The following is an 11,641-nucleotide window of genomic DNA, read 5'->3' as shown; positions in this document are numbered from 1 at the left end:
AATATAATTCTAAAGGAATCTGGTCTCTACATATATAATCTGATCCACCCTTTATTTAGATGTCCTAAGTCCAATAATTGAATTCTTTATTAGATCTCTCTATTTTTTTATTTAACTTTAATATAGTCTTATATACAATTAATTACATGTGTAGGCCCACATGACAAATTAAAATTTTGCCAACAATCCTCCACTTGGGTCACATATGCTATCTAATGAATGTGTATAACTTTATGACGTTAAAACTATTGTTATCATAACCAAAAGCATATACGAACAATCTTGTCCATCAATTATGTTAATATAGGATCAAGCCGTCTTCATTACAAATATCATAACTATACTCTCAATGGTCACGTGCAATTTGATCCAAACATGCCTATTTCCAACTAGTACTACCTTATTCTTTAATTAGATCAACCATAAATTTTAATCAGAGTGGAACTGGACGGAATACTTCATTTTTTTAAATAAGCGGAATATCCATGGATAAAGACCATTCCTCTGTTTTATTGCTATTACAAGTCCAGTAGCCTCATAGCATTCATCTTACAGATCCTTGTTCTGCATTTAAATTTTCGTACTCACATTCATCAATGTCATACATCAACTCCTATTTCACTATTACTCAATTTCTGATTGTCCTCAGCAGATCCATAAGACTATCAGCAGCAGCAAACAGCCTCAAGAACAGGCAGCAACATCCAGGTTTTTCCAAATCATCAGCAGCAGCCATCCAGCATTTGAGAAGAAACAACAGCAGCAAACCAGGATCCTATGGTGTGATCCTTAATTCTCAAACTTATTTACTTTGTTTTAGGTGTAAGCCAAAAAAGGTGTAAAGATTCTCATGGACTAATTTTAGGAGTAGCCAATAACATTAAAAATATTGTTTCTCATAGACCAGCTTCGGGAATAATCCATTGTCCCAACAAAATAATATTTTCGTTTTCATTACTTAATAGATCTTTCTTTTGTTTGCTTACACGCTTCAAATTATTCTATTATGAATTTTGAAGATTGTTAATGATTTATTATGAGTTCATTTTGCATCTTAACAGTTTTTAACAATTTTTGGATTTGGACGGAAAAACACAACAATACCTGATTACACCATAAACATTGAATATGAATACAATAAAGACATTTATTCAGGGCTTATGTTAACAACAAAAAACTCACACAATTAATTAGTGCTCAATTCAATGTCTGTACTACTACGCAATTCATATTATGATCAATAAATAGATAACACAGAAGATTCTCTCTTTCAGCAATTAAACATAACCAAGTTGCATTCATGCTTACAAGTATAAAATGGTCCACACAAGCATAAGTTCAATATCAATATCTCGAGAAAATGCATTGAAGTCGTAAAATATAGGCCATGACAACCACACCCCATTAATTTTGCAGAAAGGAAGTTACATATTTGAATAATTCTTCCCTTACGTTTAAAATGAAGATATCCCACATATTCCAAAGATTAATATGGTAAAGAAAGAAGACATGCCTGGCCTCTCTTGCAATTGAAATACGTTTCTCTTAGTCCCACACACTCGCTTGAAATTTTCGGGTTCTGCTCCTTGGCACATTCTCCATATGGCCGGTTGTCCCCTACAATAATTCATTTTATCTCAAATTATGTCAAATTTCATTACTAAGAATCAAGACTATCAATAGCATACACCTAACCTATGACCACACGAAATCAAGGCTCAACTACAGAGTACTCAGTGATTCGGGCTCCATGAGTTCCGAATCCAAGTACAATAATGTCATTTTTAGAATTCTTCATACTAAACCGAAAACTTAAAAGATAAATATATACCTTTACACTGTCTGATTCACTGAGGCAATTGACCAGTTCCATAGCTAGGCCCTTGCAGGATTTGGCCATTTCTAGGGCAATTATTTCTTGTTTGTTAAATCCCTCTTCAGGTTTCTTCATCGAGGTTTTCGGTTTTACTAGGGGCAACTTACAAAAATACCGTTAAAATTAGATGTATTTTGAAAAATCATATGAAAAGTTTTTAGGAAGTAAAAAATACTGTATAAAATGAAAACGTGACACAATGTCACTTTTTTATTAAAAAAAAAAAAATTGTCACTTTTTTTTTCACAAACTCAAAAAAAGTGACCAAATTAAAAAAAAAAGTGACATGAACACTAGAAAAGTTTTACAAACTCAAAAAAGGTGACGCAAACTTAAAAAAGAGTAACAAACACCAAAATAAAACCATTCATTTGTGCAACACTAGTAATCACGTTTTCAACATAATCAACATATTTAGGACAATTCACGTGAACATAGTGGCGGTTCTTAACATAATCAACATGTGCATTGTCCACACGCATTATTATGTTAGGAAAATATAACATATTATATCACTTTTTTTTTATCTTCTTCAAAAAGTGACAAAAACTTAAAAGGTGACAAAAAACTCAAAAAAGCGAGAATCTAAAAAAGTGACGCAGTGTCACTTTTAAAAGTTTAGTGTCACTTTTTTATTAAAAAAATAACATACAATCTCACTTTTATTACAAAATGATGTTTGCCACTAAAAAGGTGATAAAAATTTCAAGAAGGCAACTGAAAAAAAGAAGAAGCAACGAACACTAAAAAAAAGTGACAAATACTAAAAAAAAGTGACAAAATTTCAAAAAAGTGACAAATTTTAAAAAGTGAAATGCACAAAAAAGTGACAAACACTAAAAAAGTGACGAATTTAAAAAAGAGATAGAAATCAAGAAGGCGACAAGTATTAAAAAAGTGATAGAAATTCCAAAAAGATGATTGGAAAAAGTGACAAAAATTCAAAAAAAGTAACGACTAATTAAAAAAGTGACAGATTCCAAATAGTGATAGAAATTTAAAAAAAAAAGTGACGAATTTAAAAAAGAGACACAATGTCACATTTAAAAGTTTAGTGTCACTTTCAAATTAAAAAATGACATATAATCTCATTTTTATTAAAAAAGTGGTGTTGTCACTAAAAAAAGTGATAAAAATTTTAAGAATGTGACTAAAAAAAGTGACAAAATTTCAAAAAAGTGACAAAAATTCAAAAAAAAAATAATAAATAAATAACAGAATCTAAAAGTGACAAATGTGACCAATACAAAAAAAAAAGTGACAAAAATCTAAAGCGACACAAATTTGACGAACACTAAAAAATGTGATACATTTCTTTCCATATCGACCATTTTGAAATACCAAATCTACCAATTGTTCTTTTGATATATTTCTCTACACCTCACATTGTTCAGCTCTTTCAACAGTACTTACTTAATCCCAATTAGAAAACAATAAAAAAAGACACCGAAACAATCCATTTTTCTTGGAGAATAACAACGGGTATACACTTTTGAACATACGATACACAAAATCATCAAATCGAAATAAACAAACTCAAGCAAAAAAACAAAATTCTCATTTTCTAATATCTGCAACTTGTTCACTTGAAAACAAAATTCTCGTTACCTAAGCAAGTCTAGTACCCAAACCAAGAACAATGTGAAAATTTTCTAAAATTACTTGACAGTAACTTCTTCGTCCAATTTTGCAGTTTTTAGTCGAGGTGACTAAAGCCCATATCCTGCAACCATAGAATCAAAAGTCACAATATTAAATTTCTCTTTAGCACATAAATTGATCCAAGAAAATGAAAAGGACATCACGAAAAAGAATGAAGTGCGGTATTTTACATCATCCGACTCTTCTTTCTCTTCAACTTTCTCTTTCTTCTTCAGTTCTTTGTTTAAGTAGTGGTTGGGTCAGCAGCACCTCCTGCTGCAGCAAGTGCAGGTACAGCAACTGCACCACGTCGGCGGGAACTGAAGCCAAATTCTCTCATCCAGTTGCAATCATCTCAGTGATATCTTGATCCTTTAATTGAGACAAGAGCAACAAATAATAGAAATGGAAAAATCCAAACTACGGTATATGATTGACGAAATAACGGAATTGTTGAGTTTACCCATTAGAATTTGTGGGTGAAGATGGAGCCATTTTAGAGAACGATTACTTTGGTTGGTGAAGCATACGAGGAATTGGAAAGAAGGGGAATTTATGAAATTTAGGTTGAAGATAGAAAATTTGAAGGTGATATTATGAAAAATGGAGATGAGGGTGCAGTGTGGTTGAGTTTCTGGTGTGATTGGGGTGGTATTTGTGGATGTGGTGATATGGAAGAAGGAGATGAAAGTATTAAATACGGTGTGAGAATGTTTTAATTTTATTAAGGTATAAATCTAATTTGTTATTTTTTTAGAGTAATGGGCCTAATTTCCTCTTTTATTAGTGGGCTTTTATGAGTGTTTTCTAAGTTGGGCCGGTTTAATTGGGCCGTAGTTGATGTGCGGTTGAAATTAGTACACAAAATTAGATAATTATTCTGAAATTACATTTTCAAAATTTTTTATCCCATCATTATTGCATTTTATATTGTAAAAGTGATACAATAAAACCTCGATAAATGTTCAATAAATTAATAATTTAGCTTAAATAACAATATTCTTCCGTCCAACTTGGGTCTATGTACTAAATTAATAATTTCGCTAAATGGAGGATGATGAAAGTTGATGGAATTGATAACTTTCCATATGCAATTTTTAGAACAATTATTTTAGGTGAGGAAAAGATTATGAATATTATCCTAGTTTCTATCTTTAATTAAAAATGAATTTAAGTAAATTGGCATAAATTATATCATATTACCTTATTTAGTGCCCATATATATATATATATATATAATGACACTTTCCCTTTTTTGGATACCTCTAAATGCACTTTCTTAAACTTGTCACTTCCTACTTTTAAAATGCCACACGTAAATCACACACATACTCTTCATACAAATTACAAAAGGAAAGAAGAAATGATTCGCTCCATAGAATTTGTCAAGTGTTCGGCAACACTTCTTAAAGCACGATTTTATTTTTGTTTGTTTTTGTTTTTGTTTCAGTGAGTATCATCAAGGTAAATAAATATATATTTATGCATATTGCTCCTAATATGTTCTATGTTACAATGGGTCGGGTTTAGTAGCACTACGTATGATATAACATTCACCATAATTTTGATCTCAATTCCATGTCCCACTTATGACAAGCTATTTTGTCAAATTTTTTATTCTTGCACATATTCATGATTTATGTGGCATCTGTATACTGAGATTTATGTCTCACCGTTTTTTTGTTAAATTTTATAGGTAATTAAAAAGTTGGTTCAAGGCAATCGGTGGTAGATTGTGCTTGTATTGGTAAAAAAGAGGGAATAAACTAAGTAGCTTAAAAATTTCATTAATGTTAATGTTATTTTTTTTCTCTAAACCAATATTAAAGTTTCGTATTTAAAAAGTTTTGATACAATTTAGGGTGTGTTTAGTTTGCGTTTTCATTTTCTATTTTCAGTTTTAAATTTATTTTTAAATTTCTATTTTGAAGGACTATTTTCAAATTATACAAAACGTGTACGGTTTGTCATTTAAAAAAAGGATTCTCAACATAGAAAACTAGATTTGGTTTAAAATTTTTAGAAATTGTTTTATGACAATTATTAAATTAATTTGATTATTTAGTAAAACATAATAATTTTATACTAATATATTACCAGATAATATATATTTTAAACGTGGTGAATTTACTATTTTTTCTTGCTACAAAAATAAAAATAAATAAATAATAAATTTTTAGAAATTGTTTTATGACATTAATTCAATTAATTAGATTCTTTAGTAAAACATAATAATTTTATGCTAATATATTACCATATAATATATATTTTTAAACTTGGTGAATTTACTATTTTCTCTTGCTACAAAAATAAAATAAAAAATAAAAAATTTGTAGACCAAAAAAAGGAATCGTTGTAAAGAAAATAGCTAGTCTGTCCTTCATCGTTCTGGATGAATTTTGCTTTCACTTGGATAGTAAAAAAAGAAATAATATTTCTTCCTAACTTTGATAAAATAATAATAATAATAATAATGGAAATTGAAAAATGATGTGGGTTTTAAAATTATTATGCTTCACTAAATTGTATCATATTACAACATTTTATTTTTAAAATACTGTTAAGCATTCCTTGGGTAAAAAAAAAAAAAAGGGAAAACAGCATGTTTTTAGCGTTTTCTACACTTTGAGTTTTTTAATTGAAAATACTCAAAATAGAAAAAAATCATTTTGAGTTTTCAATTATAAATTTTTCCTTGTTTTCAAAAATGTATTTTTGAATATGACAGACCAAACATTTTTTAGGCATTTTCGAAAACTAAAAACAAAAAATGGCTGGAAAACGACACACCGAACGCGCTCTTAATGACTCCAACGTTAAGTTTTGGGTCATTAAATATGTGGTGTGACCATGTCTTCTCATGCAAAGCCAATGACCTCTTGGAAGCAATGGCTAGTATTTCTCGAGCTCGTGGGGTCAACATCATTGCTCAAGATTTGCTAAGAGACATGTAGAGACAGACTTGGAAGTTCATGGACAAGGCTACCTCAATTCAGAAGCTAGAGGATGAGCTAGAGCATAAGATTGCTAAAGAGGTAATAGAGATGGCTAGGGCAGAAGTCTTTATCAAAGTTAACTCGGGCTAGGTGGAATAAATCGGTTGAATTGTGATGTCTTCGAGAGCAACATTGAGATAGCCTAAGATAGCACTAATGAATAGCTACACAGGCCCTAGAAGTGACCAACAAAGAAAAGGCCGATCTGAGGGCTAGGGTCAAGACCTTGTAGAAGCAAGTTAAAGTCTTCGACAAGAAGGTTTGAGTGATCACATAAACAACTTCGACAAAATCGATAACTATGATAATTTTGCTAATTATTTCTCAATTTGGACCACTAGCCAGATGATGCATAAATTCTTACTCATCATCCAAAATGGGACATCATTTTTTTAGAAAAAGAGTTTGGCGCTCTAGATGATTTGGAGACCCTATTTACGAAAGTTAGCAATGCAATGGGCGCCCTGCAAATGAAGTGGAAGAGGCTAACTCTTTGGCTTTTGTTCTTCGTTTTTTGTTCAACTTTTTTGGATTCAGACTCTTGAAATCTTTCAATTATATTAATATTCGAATACTTTACCTCGGAGTAACTAATCAACTTAGTAATTCAAGTACTTTGCTTCAAACAAATTAAGGAGCAACTTCATAATACAAATAATTTAATTTGGACTAATAAGAGATTACTTAGTAATCCATGTGATAAGCTGGGATTAAAAAGGAGCAACTCAACTAAATAAACCTGGCGCTTTAGTAGTTTTTGTGCAAAACATGCAAGTATACATGACCACTGACAAGTAATAGATGTGATAAGAAGAATTATCGTCTCAAGATAAATAAATTTCAATCTAAGAAATATGAAAAAGTGTTGTTTTTGTTTCAATTTATGGATGATTGCATTGGATTTAGAATTCGTCTATTGCTATCGATTTTCAATTCTCGATTATGTAATTTAGTTCAATTCATGCGTTCTTTGTAAACCAAAGGTATATAGCTTTCTTTTCCAAGATAAATTAATTATATTTTAATCACGACTCGAATCTATTCCTAGTATGAATTCGAATGATTAGAACGTATTAAATTTTAGATTATCTATATGATTATACACGCGATATTGTTATTCCTAATATCTATTGCCCATGTGTTAATCATGCCGCATTCTAAACTTATTTTAAATTTTCCAACACTATAACAAACAACTAATTATCTAATTGATGATCAAGCAATTAAATAATGTAATGAAAATGCAAAATTAATCAAGAAAATAATAATTACTAAACTACTAGTATTGAATTAAAATAAATAAGTAATAGGGTCTTCATTCAATACAAAGAATCTACTTTAACATGTTTGTAAAGATACAATAACAAGAATAATGGAAAAACATCACCCGAAATTTATAAGTATAAGAAAGAGATGCCACGGTCTAATTCTTGTTCTCGATCTTCAATTTCAAGTCTCGATTCCTTACCTTTTTAATGTATCTTGATTCAATCCACTTACTAGATTTGTTCTACTCTCCAACTTGTAATGAATTTACCTTTTGTTAATGAATGATTTTATATTAGAGTAATTTGAAATGTGAAAGAGAATTCCTTCAATGATTGCCCATGTCTTTATATAAGGTGAAATTAGACCAAGTTGTGTTTCAAAAGAATTTCAATCAAATAACAAAAGCTGTCTTCGTACATGAATGGTTATGTCTCTGCATAGTCGTCAATATTTTAATCATATCTTTCTCTTTAGATATCCAATTGAGTCAATTCAAAGTGCATAAGAAATCTAACTTAAAGGGATATAATTATTAAAGAAATAGAAATTTTTTTTTTCAATTTGAACATTTACTATTCCAAAAATGAGTCTTAACCTCCGACTAAAAATATGGAATATGTCTATGGAGCTGGAAATTGATTTGTGAAAATCTTTGACTTCTAATTGCATCGATATGTGAAAATTCTTTGATTGTATTTCACTGATTTTTGACTTCTCATTGCATCATATTGACTTCTAAAAATATTAAATTATGCTTTTGTGGTCCAAATCAACTATTAGATATTTACAATTTGCTCTCGATCTTTGTATATCTTCATTTTTCAACTCTTTCACTTTACCCAATTTGCTTCGAATTCTACCTAACAAAGAAAATTAGCATCTAATTAAATCATAATTTATCAATATTAATTACAATTAATCACGTTTAACGGTTCAAATAAGCGTGTGCATATAAAAAACACTTATTAGTAGACATTATTGTTATACTCATACTTCACAAAAGACTCAATATCTTAACTAAACTAGTGGTTTAATTCCTCCTGACGATATAAGGGGATATCAATTTATATATATATATATATATATAACCCTGGTTCTCTCATTAATTGGTGCTACTAGAATTTGTCTTTTTGGAAAACCGTGTTTAAATGTAAATATGCTTCTATAAGTTGAGCATTTCTTCTGGATCTTTCATTAATTGGTGCTACCAGAATTTGTCTTTTTCGAAAATCGTGTTTAAATATAAATACGCTTCTATAAGGTAGAGCATTTCTTCTGGATGGCTGACACGTGTTATATCCTTGGCCGTTGGATGGTTATGGATCTAGAAGGATCCTTGGCTTTCTGGTGACGATTCATTATGGGCACAAAGGTGATTCCTTTATATAAATTTCTAAACTGCCTTAAATTTTTGTCTATTGATTCTTTGTGACTCTTATATAGGTACTTGGAACAAATGAAATGAAATGTGTGATTGTTCTTGGTTGCAGTAACAGTCTAAATTCTAGCAGCAAGGTGGAGATTGTTGAGATCGAACCCTGGTTCTCTCATTAATTGGTGCTACCAGAATTTGCCTTTTTTTGGAAAACCGTGTTTAAATAAATGTAAACACACTTCTATAAGTTGAATGTTTCTTCTGAATGGCTGACACGTGTTATTTCCTTGGCCGTTGGATGGTTATGGATCTAGAAGGATATTTGGCTCTTTGGTGACGATTCATTTTGGGACTTGAACTCTTGGATTCATTCATTTTCGACTCGTTCATTCACTGGGTCTAGGGTTTGAGAGAAAAAGTAATAGAAAAAGAGAGAAAAGAGATGATTCTACCTATTGTTTTTCTTCTTAAAATTTCTAATTTTAAGGTGAGAGTGATACGATAATCCTTCGTTTGTGTAATATTCTGTGTGAATATTTGGGAATCTGTGTGATTTTGGTTATTGTTGGTTCTTGGCCCTAATCAAAAGGTTTTGGTAGATTTCTTAGTGGATCTTGAGAGTCATCTCTATAATTTGGAGAGAGAAGTTCTTATCTTTCATGTCTCTAAAGTTTTGTTTGCTAATCCTTCTATTGGATGCTTAACGGGAGATGTAGGTGTTAGAAATGGTCACCGAACTTTCGGAGCTATAGCCGAAATAATTCTTTGTTGTTCAACTTTAATTTTCTGCACTTTACTTTCTGTTTGATCAAGTTATTTTTGTTCCTTGATACTTATATCGTGTGATCTTGGATTTTCAATACACACACACACACACACATATACATAGGTGAAAATTCTAAGAGTAATACTATTCATCACCATTGATGTTAAGCATGAGGTGAAAATTACATGACTTTAAATGATAGATTCATTAAAATGCAAAGTCACGTAATTTACTTAATTGAACTTAAGTGTAGTCATTATTCAACCTCTAACGCCTCTTTTTCGTATTTCTAGTTTTACATTTAATACATGCTCTCTCTCCAAGATTTTCTGACTTGCTATTGAAGGGGCAATGGGAAGATAATGTCTCTACTTTTGGCTTTTGAAAGTGTTGGAGCTGTCTACTACTGCCATTAGTTGACGGAAAACGAGATTGATATCTAGGCAGAACTCTAATTATCTCTCATCCTATATCACTAATAAAAACATAGAGAAAAGGAGGGGGGGGGGATGCAGAATTATATCCCTACAACGTAAGAAATAATTTTAATGATGTCTTTAAAATGTATTATGGAAGTTACAAGCATTTGTTCAATTTTTCAAATTGGGTAATATAATAAAATAATAAAGCCCTCAATGCCAATTAATTTGGAACACCTGCAACTAATCTGGTTCTCAAGTCCTTTATCAATATTTTGCCTGATGGAGACTTGGGAATGGCATCAACGAAGAATACCCTATTTAGTCTCTTGTAGAAAATCACCTGTAAACCATACTATGTTTTAAGATATATAGAAAATTTTAATATCGGAGACTATACTTATTATTTTTAGGTTGGTTGTGTTCTGGGAGGACCAAAAATAATTACTTAGTTCAATGGTAAACTAAGAGTTGTCTTGACATAAAACTATTTTTTTTTTTACTTATTTTCAATTAGAAAATCAGTGACCTGTTTGGAGATAAATTGCTTGATTTCATCCTCAGTGATGCTGGAACCATTTGACCTCACTACAAAAGCAATTGGAACTTCTGCTTGTTCATCTTCCATTCTGAAATAGTCAAATAGAAAGAGAGATGAAACTGAATAATGTGAATCCAAACAAGGAAGAAATTTTTTATAGTAAAATTAGCTAAGAAAAGCAGCTTGCGTTTTTTTTGGGGATTAAACGTGTAGTCACGTATTACTATGAAGAAGAATAATAATTAGGCCATGTTTTGTACTGATTTAAATCATATTTTAATCTAAATCAAAGTTATACAATTAATTTTAACCACATATTTCATGGATCTCACAACTTTTTCACTACATATTAGGACTGCACAAAAAAATTGTGAAACCACAAACCGAACCGAATTCGTTGAGTTGAAATCGTTGGTTTGGGTCCACGTGGACCCGTGATTTTTTCCCCTCAAATCGAACCAAACCGTTTCAAAATGGTTTGGTTTAGGTTTTGATTTTCAAAAAACACACAAAACCGATTCGATCCGTTTTAAATTTTTTTAATTAAAACATTAATTTTATTAACTTAAAATTTTTATAATTTTCACTTTTCAGAAAAAAAAATACTAATTTAGCAATAGAAATTATAACTAGCCTATTGAAATAATCATAGAAAGTAAACTAGTTTCATCATTATTGCCGTATGATTTAATGAGTTCAATACACATGTCATCACCTGATATCTAAACTAAACTAAAATTATTCCAAAATCATATGAA

At 30.5% G+C, this 11,641-nt stretch overlaps 1 long non-coding RNA gene across 1 annotated transcript; it reads right to left on the bottom strand.

Annotated features, from left to right (window-relative positions):
• Positions 1 to 805: 805 nt before the first annotated feature.
• Positions 806 to 1,967, bottom strand: LOC111385311. Its single transcript, XR_002701050.1, has 2 exons — positions 1,832 to 1,967; positions 806 to 1,617 (listed from the first exon to the last, which is right to left on the bottom strand). It is a non-coding gene; the product is annotated as an uncharacterized LOC111385311 (long non-coding RNA).
• Between the last annotated feature and the right edge of the window lie 9,674 nt (positions 1,968 to 11,641).

This window comes from Olea europaea, unplaced genomic scaffold, assembly GCF_002742605.1.
Source record: "Olea europaea var. sylvestris unplaced genomic scaffold, O_europaea_v1 scaffold312, whole genome shotgun sequence".
NCBI lineage: Eukaryota > Viridiplantae > Streptophyta > Magnoliopsida > Lamiales > Oleaceae > Olea > Olea europaea.
The sequence above is the reverse complement of the archived record's forward strand: the minus strand, read 5'-3'. Positions and strand labels throughout refer to the sequence as shown.